This window comes from Podarcis liolepis (assembly GCF_965112155.1).
Source record: "Podarcis liolepis genome assembly, chromosome: 2".
Lineage (NCBI taxonomy): Eukaryota > Metazoa > Chordata > Lepidosauria > Squamata > Lacertidae > Podarcis > Podarcis liolepis.
Window position 1 is genome coordinate 83,412,563 of NC_139555.1, and position 21,266 is coordinate 83,433,828.

General features: G+C 44.6%; 1 protein-coding gene across 7 annotated transcripts in view; it reads left to right on the forward strand.

Annotated features, from left to right (window-relative positions):
- The window catches only part of ABHD6 (abhydrolase domain containing 6, acylglycerol lipase), a 53,575-nt gene that overhangs the window by 1,206 nt on the left and 31,103 nt on the right, over window positions 1–21,266 (forward strand). The window contains exon 1 of one of the 7 annotated variants that reach the window (XM_083489408.1): window positions 14,694–14,880. The exons of 2 other annotated variants lie outside the window; for them this stretch is intronic. The gene's annotated coding sequence lies outside the window, so the exon portion shown is untranslated. Of the gene's footprint in view, window positions 1–14,693; window positions 14,915–15,376; window positions 15,668–21,266 lie in introns of those variants that run through there. 4 more of the 7 variants (XM_083489407.1, XM_083489409.1, XM_083489412.1 and 1 more) reach the window with 4 other exon arrangements.

Genomic DNA, 21,266 nt, shown 5'->3' on the forward strand with positions numbered 1-21,266 from the left:
TAGCACAATCACATATTTGGGAATAAAATGGTAACTTCTACTGCTCTAGTGCTCAATACATTTCTTTGGAAAGAAGCACTATTTTGTTGTAGAAAAGGATAATATACATTTAAAATAAACATAATACATGGACATCTGAAACCATGTACATGTCTAGCCAGCCACACTGGGCTAAAAAGTCAAGGAAGGAAGGAGAGATACTGTGGTAACCTGCCCCAATCCTCCTCCTCCTCCTCTTTCTTCTTTATTGAATTTATATACCGCCCTATACCCGGAGGTCTCAGGGCGGTTCACAGAAAAATTCAACATAAAAAACAATATATATACAACAACCCAATAACATCCCACCCCCTAAAAAGACCCACATTTTGAAAGGCGATAAGATGTCAATCAGATCAACCAAAGGCCTGGTTAAAAAGGAACGTTTTTACCTGGTGCCTAAAGGTGTATAATGAAGGCACCAGGTGAACTTCCCTGGTAAGAGCATTCCACAGACGGGGAGCCACTGCAGAGAAGGCCCATTCTTGTGTTGCCACCCTCCGGACCTCTCAAGGAGGAGGCACATGAAAAACGACCTCAGAAGATGATATCAGGGTCCTGGTAGGTTCATATAGAAAGAGGCGGCCCTTGAGGTATTGTGGTCCTGAGCCATTTAAGGCTTTATAGGTCAAAACCAGCACTTTGAATTGAGCCCGGAAACTAATTGGTAGCTAGTACAGTCACACCAGTATTGGTGTAATATGATCAAATCGTAGTGCTCTGGTGAGCAGCCTGGTTGCTGAATTCGGCACAAGCTTAAGTTTCTGAACCGTCTTCAGAGACAGACCTATGTATAACTCATTGCAGTAATCTAACCTTGAGGTTACCAGAGCATAGGCAACAGTAGTTAGGCTATCTCTGTCTAGATAGGGGCATAGTTGGGCCACCAGCCGAAGCTGATGGAAGGCACTCCAGGCCACTGAGGCCACCTGAGCCTCGAACGACAGCCAAAGATCCAGGAGTACCCCCCAGCTACAAACCTGCTCCTTCAGAGGAAGTGTAACCCCATCAACAGCAGGCAATCTCCCACCCATCCGGTCTAGAGAACCCCCCACTAACAGTGCCTCAGTCTTATGTGGATTGAGCTTCAGTTTGTTGGCTCTCATCCAGGCCATTACTGAGGCAAGACACTGGTCCAGCGCTTCTACCGCTGCACCTGCAAATGTAAAGGAGAAATAGAGCTGAGTGTCATCAGCATACTGCTGACAACATACTCTGAATCTCCGGATAACCCCACCCAGCAGTTTCATATAGAAATTAACCAACATGGGGGATAGGATTGAGCCCTGCAGAACCCCACATTGAAGGTTCCACGGGGCTGAAGAGCATTCCCCAAGTAACACCTTCTGGGAACGACCATCCAAGTAGGGCTGGAACTGCTGCAAAGCGGTGCCACCCATCCCTAGTTCGGAGAGTCACTCCAGAAGGATACCATGGTTGATGGTATCGAAAGCCGCTGAGAGGTCGAGAAGAATTAACAGGGATGTTTCCTTGTCTCTCTCTTGACAGAGGTCACCATACAAGGCAACCAAAGCAGTTTCTGTACCAAAACCAGGCCAATTGAAATGGATCCAGAAAATCAGTTTCTTCCAAAAGCACTTGGATCTGGTCTGCAACCACTTGCTCCAGAACTTTGCCCAGGAAAGGGAGATTAGCAACTGGTCAGTAGTTAGTTAGGTTTTCTGAATCCAGGGAAGTATTCTTAAAGAGTGGTTTTACCACTGCCTTCTTCAAACAGGCAGGAACCACCCCCTCTCGTAAGGAGGCATTGATCACCTCCCTGGCCCAGCCACCTGTTCCCTCTCTGTTGGTTTTTATTAGCCAAGGGTCTGGTTGCTCTGACTGATGGTGCAAACAAGGCAAATGTTAGCCTTTAACCTCATTACCTGTCACTGTCTGGGTAGTGGTTTGGGAGCCCCTGGAGTTCGGCCTTCAAATCCAGCCCAAGCCACATGTAATGATCTCTGGTAGGCAAGCAAGCCCTGATAAGAAGGAATGACTCTCCGGCAGTTTTATGTACGTAAGTTTATTTTAAAAAAGACACATCCAGAGCACAGCTTCTCGCCTGCTTGCATTTACGATAGTTGGCCAGTCTGAATCTTCGTCCATCCCGCAACAGGAAGGACGCCAAACTCCCGCCTTTTCCCTCTTGCCCTTCCATTGCCCTCTGATCTTATCCAGTCGTCTTGAACGAGGACTGAGAGGCTGGCCTGCCCCCTCCCCACTTCCACTCAACACAGACTCAGACCGCTGCTTATCTGCTGATTGCCTAGCAACGCTCTGGCTGCCTTCCAACTCTTCCTCTTCTTAGAGCTAACAGAGTCTTCCCTGGGAAGGGGGGGGGGGGTGTCGAACTGCCCTTTCTCGACTCTGTCAGCCAGCTCTCATCTGCAGAGTCGGTCCCTCGTCCACTTAATTCAATTTCTGAGTCTAACTCTTCACCTGCGCTCTAGGAGTCCACGTTCCTGACACCATACCCCTGGAAGTGATATAGTAGGTTAGCAAACTTATTTGTCAGCAGAAAGGTCCAGACCTTTTCTGGCTTCCTGAATTGGAATATGCACATGGTGCCATATATGGAAATAGCTGACCATTTGCTCTGTGAGTTCTGGAGAGTCATTCACACAAACTCTTGCCTTATTTGAATATAGCAAGAAAAGGTAATCTTTGTAGTTGAAAAGCGATTGCATTAAACAGACTTGAATGTGGTTCCCATTCTTACATCAGGTAGCACTGAATTCTTATGGGAGCACTTCTAAACAAACTTACTAGAGAGAAAGTCCTATTAAATATAGTGGGACTTAACTTATTCTGACTAAACATGTACCATTTTGCTTGTATGCAACTGAATGGTTGAATTTCTGGACCATGTTACTTAATTTACTGTACTCGGCTACTATACAGGCAGCCCCCACCACCTTATGTGGTTACATTCCAGGACCTTGGGTGCGTAAGTGAAATAAAGTGGGCAGCACCCACTAAAATGTTTCCCCTGCTCTTCAGATCTCTCTTCCTCTCTCTCGCCACACAACTCTCTCCTCAACTACAGTTGAAACTTTGGGGCCAGTTGGAGGCTGAAGGACGTGTGGGAAAGTGACTGCTGCTGTTGCTGCTCTACGCTGTGTGTCAGCTGTTAGACGGGGAAGCTGAGCAGCCTAAACAAACCCCCGGTGTACCTCCAGTCTATTTGGGGCTTCCTCCACCCTCACTGACAGTCTCTTTGGGCTCCGGGGAGGCTCCTCACAAGCCATGAGGACTCCCCAGCTCTCCCCAGCATTTCCTAGTATGATTCTATTTGTTTGTTTATTTCCTGGAGCCATGTGAGTAGTACACAGGTATGTGGGGAGGGGGGAATGCCTGAACTTCACTTCACTAGCTTTACTTTAAATTTACTCCTGTATAATTCAAAGCTTGTAGGTGAACAAACATATTCCTTAAGACAGAGTCAGGAATGATAGCACAAAAGGCAGTCTCTGTCAAACAAGTTATTCCTCTTTTAGGTTTATATAAAACATTGTATAAGGAAGAGCTGGATAATAGGTTCCTTGTGAAAAACGGATCAAAATTCTTTTTGGCAAAGAGACAATTATCTCTCGTCATAAGAATGATGATGCCATTTGCTTACAACATAGTTAATTACACCTGGTAACCAAATAATTAGGAGCCTTAAGCCTTTCAACATTTCTGTATCACTTTCATCAAATGGCTTATTGTCTCTCACACAAAGTTGCACACCTACTTAAAACTAGAAGTAAACATTTGCCAGATAACATAGTGCTGCCTTAGGGAGATTATGAAACTGGTGGTGTGACCTGCTTTTGTATGGAGTAGCCAGAGGAAGAACAGGGAGATATAGCAGATGAAGATGTAGCTTGTCAATCAAACTCCACCTCTTCTACACAACTATTAAAGGTGCAGGAGCCCTATCCCCCTTTTCACCTGGCCACCTTACTTCTTTTTTTTTTTATAAAATTTTTATTGATTTTACAACATTTTTAAGAAAAACAAACAAACACTAAAAATGACAAACATACACGTATAATTTCAAACATATTTTCATAAACCTCTTTTCTTGGACTTCCCCATACCCCCCCTCTCTGCATCCCAATGTCCATAATTCAACTAGCAACTCCCAATTGTTACTTTCCAATCTCTATCATCTTAGTCCTCTTTTATAGTCTAGCCTTGTATCCCTGTACCCTTTTGCTTCTAGAAACCACAACATTTTAGCATTCATTAAGTTTATAATAGTCCTTAAGATAGCTTTTAAATTTTTTCCACTCTTCTTCCACCGTCTCTTTTCGTTGGTCACGGATTCTGCCTGTCATCTCAGCCAGTGTCATATAGTCCATCACTTTCATCTGCCATTCTTCCACAGTGGGTAAGTCTTGTGTCTTCCAGTACTTTGCGATGAGTATTCTTGCTGCTGTTGTGGCATACATAAAAAAAAATTCTATCTTTCTTTGTCACCAATTGGCCGACAATGCCCAAGAGAAAGGCCTCTGGTTTTTTAGGAAAGGTACATTTAAGTACCTTTTTCATTTCATTGTAGATCATTTCCCAGAAGGCCTTAATCTTCGGGCATGTCCACCAAAGGTGATAAAAGGTACCTTCAGTCTCTTTACACTTCCAACATTTATTATCGGGCAAATGATAGATTTTTGCCAGCTTGACTGGGGTCATGTACCACCTGTATACCATTTTCATAATGTTTTCCTTTAAGGCATTACATGCCGTAAATTTAATACCGGTGTTCCATAACCATTCCCAGTCAGCTGACATAATGTTATGTCCAACATCCTGAGCCCACTTAATCATAGCCGATTTAACTGTTTCATCCTGTGTGTTCCATTTCAACAGCAAGTTGTACATTCTAGATAAATTCTTAGTATTGGGTTCTAACAGTTCGGTTTCTAATTTTGATTTTTCCACCTGGAAACCGATTTTCCTGTCCTGTTTAAAAAATTCCATTATTTGACGATATTGGAACCAATTTTCTACTCTATGCTTCAATTTCTCCTGACTTTGTAGTTTGAACTTATCTCCATCCTGTTCTAAAATTTCCCAATACTTCGGCCATCCGACCTCCTGGCCACCTTACTTCTGCTCATGGTTAGTTGGTTTGTTTCACTGCAGAAGTCCTTCAGCTATGGATACAAAGGCTTGAAGCATACACAGGAATGGACTAGCTTTCTGATAACCACAGTTGTCTCCTGAGTGAATGGTGACCGTTGGAGCACTAGAAAAAGCTATTTATTAGTGTCAGCCTTTTCAGACTGCAACTAACCTTTACTTAGTTTGCAGTGATCCCATTTTGATACATCCTTATATTCTTTATTTTTTTTTAAAGTTTTTTTATTGCTTTTTTTCCAAGGTCAGAATACATCGTCAATAAGACAACAAAAGCGATTTTACAGAAAAAAGAAGAAATTATAAAGAAAAAATTCACTTTTTCAAGTCTATTTTCATAGTCAACTGGACTTCCCCACGTCTTCCATCCCCTGCTTTCTTCACAATAAAAATAACAGCAAATTGATACCTTATTTTGTGTGTTTTTGTACCTTCATTTAGTTATATAACCTATAATTTATACTTTTCAAACTTAATTTTCATCATTTACAAATCTCAATACCGAAGTATGTTTTTCCCCGAAAACTTAGCAAATTCTCAACATTCATATAACTTATAATGTTTTTGTAAATAGTCCTTAAATTTTTTCCAGTCCTCTTCCACTGCCTCTTCTCCCAGATCTCGGATTCTGCCGGTCATTTCAGCTAATTCCATGTAGTCTATCAGCTGCGAATGCCATTCTTCCAGTGTGGGTAACTCCTGTGCCTTCCAGTATTTAGCTAAAAGGATTCTTGCTGCTGTAGTTGCATATAAAAAGAAAGTTCTATCTTTTTTTGGCACTCTCTGGCCTACAATGCCCAGGAGGAAGGCCTCTGGTTTCTTATAAAAGGTGTACTTAAACACCTTTTTCAACTCATTGTAAATCATTTCCCAGAAAGCCTTCACCCTCGGGCATGTCCACCAGAGGTGAAAGAATGTTCCTTCAGCCTCCTTGCATTTCCAACATTTATTGTCAGACAAATGATATATCTTTGCAAGTTTGACTGGGGTCATGTACCACCTGTATACCATTTTCATAATGTTTTCTTTTAAGGCACTACATGCCGTGAATTTCATACCGGTGGTCCATAACCTTTCCCAGTCTTCAGACATAATGTTGTACCCAATATCTTGTGCCCATTTTATCATAGCTGATTTAACTGTCTCATCTTGAGTATTCCATTTAAGCAACAAGTTATACATCCTTGAAAGCACTTTCGTCTTAGGTTCAAGTAATTCTGTCTCTAATTTTGATTTTTCCACCTGGAAACCCATTTTTTTGTCCTTTTTAAAGATCTCTGAAATTTGGGCATAATGAAACCAATCTCGCACCTTTCCTTTCAGTTTTTCGAAACTTTGCAACCTCCAGGTATCACCAACTCTTTCTATTATCTCGCAGTATTTTACCCAGCCACTCTCCATGTTACGTAGTTTTATGGCCTTAGCCTCCGTCGGTGATAGCCACCTCGGAGTCTTACTTTCAAGTAAGTCCTTATATTTAGTCCAGACAATAAATAGAGCTTTCCTGACAATATGGTTTTTAAACAATTTATGAAGCTTTATCTTGTCGTACCACAGGTATGCATGCCATCCAAAAGCATTGTTAAACCCTTCCAGATCTAGGACATCAGTGTTTTCTAGCAAAAACCAATCTTTCATCCAGCAGAAGGATGCAGCTTCATAATACAGTCTAAGGTCCGGCAGGGCAAACCCCCCTCTTTCCTTTGCATCTGTTAATATTTTAAATTTTATTCGGGGCTTTTTGCCCTGCCAGACAAACTTCGCAATGTCCCTCTGCCACTTTCCAAAACATTCCACTCTGTCCACGATCTGAAGGGTTTGAAACAAAAACAACATTCTTGGCAATACATTCATCTTAACTGCTGCAATTCTTCCCGACAAGGAAAGTTTCAATCTTGACCAAATTTCTAAGTCCTTTTTAATTTCCGACCAACATTTTTCATAATTATCTTTGAACAAATTCAAATTTCTCCCAGTCAGGTTGACCCCCAGGTATTTCACTTTTGTAACCACATTTAATTCTGTTTCCTTCTGAAACCCATCTATTTCTGAAGATGTCAAGTTTTTTGCCAAAACCTTGGTTTTTTGTTTGTTTAGCTTGAATCCCGCCACCCGACCAAACTCAGAGATTAGTTCTAAAGCTCTTTTTGTGCTAGCTTCTGGCTCCTGTAATGTCAAAACCAAATCGTCTGCAAAGGCCTTCAGTTTATATTGTTTTTCTCCGACCTGTATTCCTTCCACCTGCTGGTCCTTCCTAATCATGTTCAGCAACACCTCCAGGACAGAAATAAATAACAAGGGTGATAAGGGGCACCCCTGTCGTGTCCCTTTTTCAATTTTAAACTCCTCTGTCACCACATTGTTTACTATCAATTTAGCTTTTTGCTCTGAATAAATTGCTTCAATACCATTTTGGAACGCCCTTCCCACTCCCATCCCTTCCAAATTTTTCTTCATAAATTTCCAAGATATGTTATCAAAGGCTTTCTCGGCGTCTATAAAGATCAAAGCTGCTTTCGTGTTCAAATTTGTCTGTAATAACTCCAAAACATCAATGATATTCCTAGTGTTGTCAGACAGGTGCCTGCCAGGGAGAAAGCCTGCTTGGTCTTTATGAATTACTTCATTTAAAACTTTTTTCAATCTGTTTGCCAAAATGTCAGCAAAAATTTTGTAATCCACATTTAGGAGTGAGATAGGGCGGTAATTCCGAAGTTGAGTCTTTTCAGATTCCAGTTTTGGTATCAAGGTGATGAATGCCTCTTTCCACGATTCGGGTGCCCCCTTCCCTTCCATGATTTGATTACATACCTCCATTAATGGCTGGACCAAATATTCCTTCAATGTCTTATAATATTTGGAGGTAAGTCCATCTGGGCCTGGGGATTTGCCTAATTGCATGTTCTGAATGGCACTTTCAATTTCCTGTTGTGTTATTTTGTAATTCAGGGCTGTTTGCTTGTCTTGTGTTAGTTTTTGCAGGCCATAGCTTTTTAGAAAATTATTTATCTCAGTCTCTACTTGGGGTCCTTGAGTGAACAGTTTTTTAAAATATCTCTGGAAACACTTTCTGATATCTTCTGGTTTCTGAATACATTCTCCTTCAACCTCCAGATTGGTAACAAAGTTCAGTTTTTGTCTCTTTTTCAGCTGCCATGCCAGCAGCTTCCCACATTTATTTGCAGATTCGAACGATCTTTGTTTCATCTGTTTAATTTTCCATTCGACTTCTTGATTTATCAGTTTCGCATATTGTGCTTGATGGAATTTTATTTCTCTTAAAACTTCTTTTGATTTTGGGTTTAATCTCAACTTTTTCTCTCCGTCTCTTATCTTCTCCAAAATCTTGTCCTTTTTACCATTCCAGAGTTTTTTCTTGATAGAATTCTGCTGTATCAGGAACCCTCTCATAACAGCTTTACTTGCGTCCCAGATTGTTTTCTTTTCCACCAAGGTATTCAAATTTATTTCGAAATAATCTTTCAGCGTTTTTTGGGCCTTCTTCACAATCTCCTGATCTCTGAACAAATAGTCATTCATTCTCCATCTGAAGGATCCAGCTGGTGTAAGTCTTAAGTCTATTTTCAAAGCGTTATGGTCGGAGCAGGTTTTAGGGCAGATCTCTACTTTTTTTGTCTTAGGTGCCAGTCCTCTAGATCAGTGTTTCCCAACCGGTGTGCCGCGGCACACTACTGTGCCGTGAGACACCGGCTGGTGTGCCGTGGGAGGGAGGCGGGCGAGTCGGGCGGCGAGAGGCGGCGGCGGCGGCGGCGAGGATCCGCGTCGAGCCGGGGGCGGCTCCGCGGTGGTGGTGCCGAGCGGCGGGGCAGCGCGCGCGACAGCGGAGGAGGAGGAGGCCGGCATGTCCGGGCAGCAGCAGCAACAGCAGCAGCAGCAACTCCCGGCGACGGCTCCTCCTCCGCCCGCTATCGCCGCCGCCGCCTCAGCTGCCCTCGCTCTGCTGCCTCCTCCCACCCCGGCAAGGGGAAGGGAAGAAAAGGTTAACTTTTGTGCGTCCCCCCCCCGCGTGACGCTGCGCGCTGACGTCACGGGGCGGGGCTTTAATGTGGTGTGCCGCGAGATTTTTTTCCGGTAAGCAGGTGTGCCGTTGCCCAAAGACGTTTGGGAAACACTGCTCTAGATACCCAAATTTGGTCGATTCTTGTCCACGAAAGATGGGCCTCAGAAAAGAATGTTCCTTCTTTACCTAGAGGGTTCTTTGTCCTCCAGATATCAATCAAATCCATATTGTCTGTAAGTTCAAAGAAAGTCTTTGGGAGTCTGCCATCTTTGGTCAAGTTCTGATTTTGTGACTTATCCATGTATGTGGAGACAACTCCATTCATATCACCCATCAAAATGATGTTAGTATAGTCAATATAGTCCAACATTGTCTCATGCAGCTTCTTATAGAATTCCGATTTCCCATCGTTTGGTGCATAAATTCCTACAATCAAAAATTTTTCTCCTTGTGCTTGAATTTCAATCGCCAGAATTCTTCCTTGTTCATCTTTAAAAATCAATTTTGGTACTAGGGTCTCCTTTGCATAAATCACTACTCCTCTTTTTTTAACCTTATCTGATGAAATAAATTCTTGGCCTAGTCTCTTGTTGGTTAACACTCTCCTATGGAGCCTAGTCACATGTGTTTCTTGAAGGCAAATAATGTCTAATTGTTCTTTTCTCAAAATATGAAAAATATTTTTCCTTTTTTCGGGAGAGTTTGCGCCATTAATGTTCCAACTGAGAAGCTGTAGAGACATCTCGGACTAGTTATTGGCCTGCTGGGATGTCTCCTTTGTCGTTTTTGTCTGGAGGTGGAACCGGGTTCAGTCCAAACGAAGGAGGTGGCCAGACGCCTGCTATTCCTTTCCGAAGGTCCTCCCCGTGATCGTTTAGGAACTTTTCTTGCTCCTCTGCTGTTCTGATTCTTATCTTTACCCCTTTCAAAGTAAAAGATAGTCCTTGAGGGAATTCCCACCTGTATGGGATTGTGTTGTTTCTCAGTAAGCTTGCTAGGTCTTTATATGTGGCTCTTAAATCCAAAAGCTGTTTTGGTATATCTCTGAAGATTTCTGCCTTTTTTCCCTGAATCACCAATTAATTTTTAAAATGCAAGCCGAGTATGTTTTCTTTTTCTTGCCTAGATCTCAAAATGATCAGGCAATCTCTTGGTTTATCCTTCTTAGCCACTCTTCCTAATCTAAAAGCGGTGACAATTTTAAAGTCTTTCTCTTCTGCCAGACCCCAGAATTTGGATATTTCTGTTGTCAAAAATCCAATCAAATCCTCTTTTTCTGATTCTGGGATATTTCTAATTCTGAGGTTATTTTCCCTATTTTTCAGTTCTGCAAGGGACAGGTACACTTGTTGTTCAGTAACCTGTCTACTCAGTGGTCTGACTTCCCCTCTTAATTCCTCTATCCTCTTTTTATTTTCGTCTGCTTTTGTGTTTACTTCGTCAACTAATTTTCGGTTTTCTGTTGTAGTCTTTTCAATGTTACCTATCGCCTGTGTATTTTTAGTGACTTGGTCTGTCAATTTATTAATTGAGGCTGTCACCTGGTCAAATTTAGCAGCTTGTTCATCAAACCTAGCTGCTTGTTCATCAGCTTTCTTATTCAGTGCTGCCAACTGCTCCAATATTTCTTTAGAGACAGGGTCTATCCCTCCAGCAGCCATCTCTCCGAGAGTAGGCTGTATAGATTGTCCTTCCTGCAGACCTGTCAAAATTGGGACAGATGATCTGCGTAGCTGCACAGGCAGAGTTGATTGCAAAAGTTCAGTTTGTTTTGCTTTCTTTGCAGCCCTTGTTTTTGCTGTACCACTCATTCCACAGCTGTCCCAGTGTCAAGGTCAAATTGTAAATCCCATGGGAAAAGTAATCCCAAAAAAGGTAAACATCCAGACAGAAAAATTCCAAGACCAGTAGCAGTTCTCAGAGACTAATAATTCCACAATCCAGCAGGGGGAGCTCCCCAAAAATTAGGGAGAAGGATAGGAAATTTCCACCATTAAGTTCCCACAACAAAAAAAAATTATCCAAAGCAGGGGGGGGGGAACCCCTCACATTCAGTTTAAACTGCAGAGAATAAAAGTTCTTTGCCAAGGTGCGTGCAACAGTTCCTTTTTCCAACTTACAAAGTAGCCCAATGTAACTTATAACTTTGTCTACAGTTACCGCAGTCCGATGTTACTTGTATCCGGTCAGACCGAGAGCAGGGTTTCAAAACTTTGTAATCCACAGGGGAATAGAAAGAGGATCACAGACTTAGCTCACTTATAAAACTGTTATGTCCTTTCTTTAACTTTTAGTCAATCAAAGCCGAATTTGCAGAGTGAATTCCAACTCCTTTTAAGTTCCTTTCAGCACTTCAGCTTTAAAGGGACTTTGCTCGATACTTTAAACAGAGCCGGAAGACTGACTTCCTTTTTAGCGTCTCCCGCTTTCAGCCAAAATTCGCCAAATTTAGTTCAGATAAAGCCTCAGGTTTCTTACTCACGAGTAGGTTGTTTCAATTCTGTTGTTCAAAGAAGAAAGGTCAGCGCCGATCAGCAGCAGCCGCGCGGCTTCACTTCCGCGGAAAGAGCGATGGATTCACAGCACCGCTACCCCCTCCACGTTCCAAGACCCCTTACGGGGTCTCTTCTGCGTTTCCGAGGTCGCTTCGGGTGCCCGCCGAACCCCACGGCCACGGGCTCACTCTACCCGTGGTTTCTCTTGGTGGGTCGTCGCTGTGCCGCAGCGCACGACCCTTTTCCGCGGAGCCCCTCTTCAGCAGCTGAAGAGGACCGCCATTGCTGAACGCGCCGCCTCCGGAAGTCCAAAGAACCCATCCTTATATTCTTTAAACATTATTTTATCAACGACTATGGAAAGTTCTCTAAAGACCCAGTTAAACCTTGACCCATGGATTTCTTTTATTGGCTGTTAGCATTATCTTTAATAAATCATTCCAAAGGTTATTTCAGGTACTTCAAACAGCCCCAATACAGTGAAGACTGATAAGACATTTTCAAAGTGATGGTGGTGGTTTTCATGCTTTCTAAATGAGATCTTGAAAAGCCGGGCTTGATGGTAGATGTTTTTATAGTGGAGTAGCTTGAAAATCTGAGCAAGGAAGGTATATATTGGCTAACATCAGTGACATCACAAACCCATCTCCTCCCTAGGCAATTCTGCATCATTAAACAAATTTAAAACCTGGGTGGAGGTTTTGTGCAAGGTAAAGTATTAAAACCAGCAAAACTGGTTGCTACGTGGCAAGATTACTTATCTATGGCAGCAAGAATACTCATCGCTAAGTATTGGAAGACGCAAGATCTACCCACCTTGGAAGAATGGCAGATGAAGGTGATTGACTACATGGGCCTAGCAGAGATGACGAGCAGAATCTGAAACCAGGGAAGAGAAGCAGCGGAAGAAGAATGGAGAAAATTTAAGGACTATTTAAAGAAATATTGCAAAATTAATGAAGCTTAAAATGATGTTGGATTAGTGAATAAATGGTTGCTAGCGGTAATGGTTAAGATAAGGAGAAAAATAAGATCAAACTAAGTTAAAATATGAGAAGATTTGCTGAATAATTGATTAGAAAGTGGAATACAGAAAGGGGAAGCATGAGGAAGTCGGGGAAGTAAGGTTTAAGAAAATAAGATTTGAAATTATACTTGTTATTGTTTGTTTGTTATGTTTACTGTATTGTTATGTTTTGTTTCTGTAGTTATAAGAAAAAACCCTTAATAAAAAAATTATTAAAAAAAAAAGATTACTTATCTATGAAATGCCAAAGAATTCAACATCTATCATGGGTTAATACAAAGCTAAGAGACCAGCTCACACCTACATATTCAACAAGGTCATCACAGTGAACAAGGCAGATTTTGTTAACGTAAGTAATTCTGGCAGGAAAGGGAGTGGAAACAGAACTGCCAATATAATAATGCATATCTAAAGTGCAACTGGACTTGGAACTCTGTATACAATTCTTGTCACTGTAACTCAGGAAAGGATATTGTAGAACTGGAAAAGGCACATAAAAGGACAATCAAAATAACCAAGGAGCTGGGGCAACTTTCTTGTGAAGAAAGCGTACAATATTTGCAGTACTGAGTTTAGAGTAAAGGGGAGTACTGTAGTGGGGACATTATTTAGATGTGTACAATTATGCATGATATGGAGAAAGTACCGTAGATGGGTATTAGAACCCAGGGCCACCCAAAAAAGCTGAATTTGGAAGATCCAGGACAGGCAAAAGGAGATACTATTTCAGCCAGCTCACAATTAGAATTATGGCAATTGTTCTCCACGAGATGTAGTGATGACCACCAACCTGGATGACTTTTTGAAGGTGTTAATATGAATTCATGGTGGATAAGGCTATCAATGGCTACTAGTCATTATGGCTATGTACTACCTCTAGTACTGGAGGTGGTATACCTCAGAATACCAGTTGGTGGGGATCCAGTGTGGTTGGCCACTGTGAGAAAGGATGCTGGAGTAGGGAGGTCATTGTCCTGACCCAGCAGGACTCTTCTTATGTTCTTAAGACCCCATGTTGGAGGTAACAGTGCTTCAGAATACCAGGAAACCACAGGAGGGGAGATTGCGCTTGAACCCTGCTTGTGGGTTTTCCACAGGCAACTGGTTGGCTGCTTTGAAAACAGGATGCTGAACTAGATGGGCTGTTGGCATCATCCAGCAGCCCTTCTTCTGTTCTTACGGTTGTCTGGAAGAGACCATGTATATGAAGTAATGTGCATTGCCATCTACAGTGGCAATGCACCCAGGGTCTAAAAGTGCCAAAGTGCACCCCATGGCGCCTTACAGAAGTCTGTATTATATTTTACTGTATTATACAAATACGCAAGCCCAGGGCTTTCTTTTTTTTAGCCAGAGCTCACAGGACATCAACTCCGGCACTTCTCAGGTAGGTGTCATTGCCACTCTAAGAGAACAAGGGAGAAGCTCGTGGTGAGCTCTGGCAACTCCTTTTCTGGAAAAATAGGACTGCACAAGCCTATACTGTATTATAATATTGTATCACTTTTCATCGCAGGAAAACAGCAGCACATAAATGCTTCTAATAAACCCCATATAACAACTGCGTTTGGGGGGCTGGGTTTTTTGAAGAAGGAAAAAGCACCTTTTGGCGCGAAATGAACAAATTTTAGCTCCGTTTTATCGTTTGCACAGGGATGAGGGGAAAAGCATTGCTCGGGATGGGGAGGCGTGGAGGCATCCCCAAAGGTGCCAGCGTGAAAATGCCGCTTAATTTGAGCCAAAGGCGAATCTCTCCGCGACTCTACACTAATTGTGGGTCGCATCCCAAGAATCCAGTAAGTGCAGAACGCGGCGGGCCGATCCTTCGCCGCCTTTATTCGCCATCTCCGTCCCTCGTCTGGCGCGGGCGAGCAGCTCTCTCGGCTCCGAAGCCGAGCGCAAAGCCGCCTGGGTGGCCTCGGCCTGCCTTGTCGTTGCGAGGAGGCGGGGAAGGGCCTTCCGTTGAGCCAACCCCTTTTCTGTCGGAGGGTGAGGAATCACGCGCGGCCCTTGCCTTTAAGGTTCAATCGACAGAAAAGAAAGGGGGTGGTGGCCAAAGGCGCCGGCCGGCCGAGCCGAGGTGGTAGTGGTGCTGGGGCGCTGCGCGCGCGCGCCGATTCCCGGAGTTGGAACCCGCCCCCCCCCCCGCCGCGCAGCCGAAGAAGCAGGTGCAGCGAGGCGAGCGAGCTGGTGCGGCGCAAGGTGGGGGTGGTGGGGGTTTTGCATCGCAGAGCGGCTGGGGACCGGGGAAGGGGAGAGGGAGGAGGGCAAGCCGGTGGGGAGAGGGGCTGGGAGGTTAACAGGCCGGCGGGGGGAGAAGACAGCCGCTTCACTGCTGCTGCGATGGAGTGAGCAGACTCGGTGGAATGCGAGGCAGGCAGGCAGGCGAGGGCAGCCGGAGGAAGGCGCTGCGGCATCGCTTGCGTGCGGTGCTCCTCCTGCGCGGCTCGCCCCCAGGCGCCGGCCGGTGGCGCATCGGGGACCGTGCGACGAGCAGAGGGCCCTGCTGTGTCACGATGTTGGCAGCGGGGGTCGGACTCCGGAGGGCCAAGCCGGTGTGGCCCAAGGGCGCCCTTGCACAGGCATCCCTGACTTGGATGCTGGCCAGTGCAGCGAAGGCAGCCGGGCGGGCGAGGGAGGGAGGATGCTTCCCCGGCTAAAATAAATGCCCAGGCCCGCCTATCCTCCTCGCTCGTTCTTTAGGCCAGGCAGCCCCCTCTCCTCCGCCGACTGACCGACCACGCGTAATGTATGGGTCGAGCGATCCTCCGGTTTGCGTCCCCTCTGCGAGCGGACGTTTTTGCTGTGTCAGCCCAGGAAGCGATGTCGCTTCTGGCGCATTCACACGGTCGCTTGGCACGTCGGCTAGGATCCTCCTCAGGGAGCCAGCCCCCGTTGGACACGGTGGCACTCGCAAGACTTCTAGTATCGGGCTGAAAGGCTCCAAATCCCTCTGTAAGTTCCCCAGGAAATCGGGCACCTTCTCCGTTACTCCGTCGAAGGCACGCTCGCCTCTCCTTTGTTTCTCGGTTCGTTGCTGTCTGTTTATGCTCGGAGTGGCAGCTGTAATCTGCTTTAGTGCTCGGAGGACAGAATCAGGTGCTGATAATCGGCGGTTATTCCGGATTACTGGACGATAGGTGTGTGTGATCTGATCTCATGAAGGACCCCTGGTGACCCGCTTCTTTCCCCATGTCTGTAATGTCAGTGTAAAAGGTGCACTGGTTGTAGAAAGTAGGTTCGTTTCTTCGTCTTCTTTTTTAAAAAAGGCTTTCTTCAGCTTCTTATCCTGCACTGCCATCCATCTGGCATGCGAAAAGCATCTGAAGCGTGCCTAGCTCTGTCAAAGGACTTGGCATGTGTTTTGTGGACAGCTGAACCAAAGGGCAATAACACCTGGTATGTGGTACATTTCTGTTATAGGGAAAATGGAGACTATACAAAGTCCTGAATATTTGATTTTGCTATGTTTTAGGTAGGAGAGCCTCCAGGTTGCTATGTAGAAATCTGATGGGGATAAATGAAAGTTTGTTTTTGCATTTAACCAGTAATGTGCCCCCCCCACCCCATGCAAATAGCTGTGGTGGTGGGGGACTGTGGTGGGAAGGATTGGGACCTTGCAGGCAGGCCTGAAAGGTTTAATCCCCCCTAGCCATTATCATGACGTTGCCCTGAAATTTTTGTGATGAAGGGTGGTTGAGAACTATTTCATATAAATCACATGTAAGAATCCTCTCTCTCACTGGTGTAGCTATTTGCATTGAGACAAAAATTCCCATCTGGTGCCAGTGTTCTTTAGGTTGCATGAATTCCAACCCCCCAATTCTGTTTCCTTATACAGTGGTACCTCGGGTTACATACGCTTCAGGTTACATATGCTTCAGGTTACAGACTCCGCTAACCCATAAATATTACCTTGGGTTAAGAACTTTGCTTCAGGATGAGAACAGAAATCGTGCTCTGGCAGCACGGCGGCAGCAGGAGGCCCCATTAGCTAAAGTGGTGCTTCAGGTTAAGAACAGTTTCAGGTTAAGTACAGACCTCCAAAACGAATTAAGTTCTTAACCCGAGGTACCACTGTACTTTCTTTAAAGCTGAAGAAACTAATTTCATAGTGTGGATGTAAAAATGGGTATGTTCTTCCATCTCCTCCCAATTTTTAAAAACTTGAGCTGCTTCCCATTCTGCGCAAGCAGTCACTGTGGGGGGCATGGTATTTACATCAAGTATGAGCAAGAACGTATGCATTGCTAAATATGGTGGGCCTGTAGACACAGGTTGGACTGGCTTGTGTCTGCGAAGCCATATGCATTTGCCTTTATTGCTGTGTGGAAGTATTGCTGTAATAGGTAAAGGTAAATTGGGACACTGGCGGCGATGTGGTCTAAACCACTGAGCCTCTTGGGCTTGCCGATCAGTAGGTCGGTGGTTCGAATCCCCATGACAGGGTGAGTTCCTGTTGCTCTGTCCCAGTTTCTTCCAACCTAGCAGTTCGAAAGCACACCAGTGCAGATAGATAAACAGGTAGCGCTGTGGAGGGAAGGTAAACGACATTTCTGTATGCTCTGGTTTCCATCACGGTGTTCCATTGCACCAGAAGCGGTTTAGTCATGCTGGCCACATGACCCGGAAACCTGTCTGTGGACAAATGCTGGCTCCCTTGGCCTGAAAGTGAGATTAGTGCCACACCTCATAGTCACCTTTGACTGGACTTAACCATCCTGGGGTCATTTAACTTTTACCTTTTATTGCTGTAACCTTGGGTTACAGACGGTTCAGGTTACAGACTCCGCTAACCCGGAAGTAGTACCTCGGGCTAAGAACTTTGCTTCAGGATGAGTACAGAAATTGCACGGCAGCAGCAGGAGGCCCCATTAGCTAAAGTGGTACCTCAGGTTAAGAACAGTTTCAGGTTAAGAATGGACCTCCAGAATGAATTAACCCGAGGTACCACTGTAATATGGTTCTTCCAGTGGCAAAATATCGGAGAGGCAGTGAAGCTGATTTTCGGCATACACCAATTATGCCACCGCTGCTGCTGATAGTAAGCTGCTGCTGATAGTAACCAGGGATTGTGAGAGTAACCAGGCAGCGTGCCCCTGAATACTGATTGCTAGGAAACACCAGTGGGGAGAGAAACTGTTGCGCTCATGTCCTGCCACTGTGGCCAGCAGACCACGAGTAGAAAGCAGCTACCTTACCAAAAGAAGCCTGCAGAGCAAATGGCTCTGGGTGATGCCAGCCAGGAATCCATGCCACATATGATAGCTGAAGGGGGGAAGGAACCTCCCAGTGCCAACGCAAGGCAGTTGCTGCATGGAGCAAAGGACAATGCAGTGTCTCCCTATAGAAACTGAACAGGTTAGCCATTGATTCTTACTTCAACATTTATGATGGGACAGCACCCTCCATGTAATTGAGGGCATCTGTCTAGCTTGGGGGTGGGGACAGGACACACTACATGATGCACACATTTATTTTTTGTTGTCCTCTAACAGGAGAATGGCTTAGAAGGAGTGACTGGCACTGCTGCCCCCTGCATCCCAGAATCTACTGCCTGAGGTGACCTGTGCCTAACGATAGAGCCGGCCTTTATATCTTCCTAGGCTCAGATGTGAACTTTGATATATGCCAGGCCTAACGCAGATATGTCTGGAATTCTTATGGCACAGTGGACGATGCCACATTTGCTACCCCGATCTAGCTTTTTAGCTGTGAAAGTGCCACAATTTCAGCCCAGCGTTCTAATACGAAAGCAGTAAAATAATGTACTTTCTTGCACTGCCCCCTTTTTTATTAATACTATAAGAACGTTCTATTCTGAAGCCATGACTGGAGGGCAGGAAGGTTTTGCCGCTTGATGCTTTGAGACTTTAATGGAGGACCACGCCAGTCCCAAGAAGACTAGAGGAAATATTGGATGCGGCCGAGAAAGCTTAATATGTCAGGGAGGATTTGTTTGGTTATATGTTGCTCACTGCACTGTGCAAAGAGGACTGTGACGTACAGCTTGGTTTTTGCAGAAGGGAAGAGAGACTATTAATCAGATGGGTGTCGAGCCAAGAAGCATGGACTTAATATTTGAAACAATGTACTCTAAAAAAAATAAATAGAAAAGAGAAAAATGGATTGATTTACCTAAAAATGTTGCAGGACTGGAAAAGACCCCCTTGCAGTCATAGTAGATGAAGCCAGGCTTATATGGCAAAGGATGAGGTGGCTTTTTATAGTCAGAAACTTGTTAACTATCAAGGAGCCAGAGATTAATCCACATGACTTCCTTATACAGTGGTACCTCAGGTTACAAACACTTCGGGTTACAAACATTTCAGGTTACAAACTCCGCTAACCTAGAAGTAGTACCTCGGGTTACGAACTTTGCCCCAGGATGAGAACGGAAATTGTGTGCCAGTGGCACGGCAGCAGTAGGAGGCCCCATTAGTGAAAGTTTGCCTCAGGTTAAGAACGGTTTCAGGTTAAGAACGGACCTCTAGAACGAATTAAGTCGTAACCCAAGGTACCACTGTAATAGCATTTCACCAACAGGAAGCCAGAGGAGACAACATCCAATTCCAGGAGTGCTTTATTTATTATTATTACATATTTTATATCACCTTCCCCCCACAAGGAGCTCAAAGTGGTGCCCATGGTTCTCCTTTCCCCACTTTATCTTCACAACAGTCTTACGAGGTAGGTTGAGCTGAGAGACTGTGATTGGCCCAAGGTCACTCAGTGAGCTACCATATCTGAAGTTGCACAGTCTTCTGTATGCCTCAAGTTTCTCTGAGAAAGGCAAAACAAAACAAAACAAATTTCTTGTACAAAATTCATTCCCAAATCTACATGTTAGTAGCCAGAAATACAAACCTAAGTTGAAAACGCTGAGTTAACATCTGAAGGATTCATATTTTAAGTTTTGATCAGAAATAATTATTCCATTTATATACCACCCTTCCTCGTAAAGGATCCCAGTGCTGTGCACCATGTAAACAATAGTCCTGGGTAGCTCAGTCGGTAGAGCATGAGACTCTTAATCTCAGGGCTGTGGGTTCGAGCCCCACGTTGGGCAAAAGATTCCTGCATTCCAGGGGGTTGGACTAGATGACCCTTGTGGTCCCTTCCAACTCTACAATTCTACGATCAGTTGTTAGAATATGTAAAAATTGCAGTGCTAAAAACAAATATGGCAAAATAAGCCTCATAATAAGAACATAGGAAGCTACTTTGTTGTAAGTCAGACCCTTGGCTCATCTCACCCAGTGGCATTAATGATGGCTACCTGGCAGTGGCCCTCCAGGAATTCAGGTTGGAGATCTCTGCCAGCCTTACCTGGAAATGCCTGAGGGTTGAACCAGGGACCTTCTGAATGCACAGCATGTGCTCTGCCGCTGAGCTATAAGAAGAGAACAGTTGAATTCCAGAGCCAATGTCTGCCCGCCCCAAATGCCTTGTGAGAAGCTTTCTGCAAAAAAAGATTAAAAGGTTGCATGCTTAAATTTCAGGTTAAGCAGTAGGGGACCCAGGTGAGAAAAGAGGACAGGGCTCCGGCACTTTTAATGCTTGTGTAGATGAAGAAATTTCAGCAGGGTGTAGGTGGCTATTTGAAAGGTCCCAGGAGATGAAGGAATTACTAGAGGATTGGGATTTCCAATTATTCCTTGGCTCTTACTCCTGTGGGTAGGATTGCCAGCTACTTGGGGAGAGGGGGAAACCTGCTGTGGCCTCCTCATGCGCCTTTAAAAGCATTAAAAGTGGCTTGAGTTGCAGAGAACCAGCAAGATAAGCGTGAGCGCTTGCTACGTGCTGCAGATCAAATGGTTGTTGGAAGCCCAGCTACAGGTCTCACATCAAGACCTGCCAACTGGTGGAAATGTTTTGAACGCACCTCTAAGGGAGTCCCTGGTTTAAATTGGACTAGGACTGTGCACAGGGACAAATCTCTTTCATAGAAAGGTTTTAGGGAGGACGGTCAGATCTTTGCTAAATAGGAAGATAATTAAACTGGTATGTTGTAACTGCTTGTTGTAAGGTTGCATGAAGGACATCAGTTGGATTTGATAGTGGATGCTGGAGGATGGGGTTAGGGGTAAGCCGTGAAATGGCAAAGTCACCGAATTATTTAAGGTAGTAAAAAAGAAAAAGGGACAGCAAGAATTATGGCGCATGGCTCAGTCGGTAGAGCATGAGGCTCTTACTCTTGGGATTATAGGTTTGAGCCCAATGTTGGGCAAAAGATTCCTGCATTGCAGGGCATTGGACTGGATGACCCTTGTGGTCCCTTCCAACTTTACAGTTCTAAGGAGGTCGCAAATGATTGTTCCAAACCAGAGGAAAGGATGTTAAAATGGCAAATGTGAGTCAGTGTAAGCAAATGTAAAGTGATGCACATTGGGGGGGGGGGGGATTAAATCCGAACTTTGCATATATGCTGATGGGATCTGAGCTGGCAGCAACTGACCAGGAAAGAGTTCTTTGGGTTGTGGTAGGTGGCTCAAGGAAAACATTGGCCCTATGTGTGGCTGCTGTGAAAAAAGTGAGCTCTTATATTGGAGAT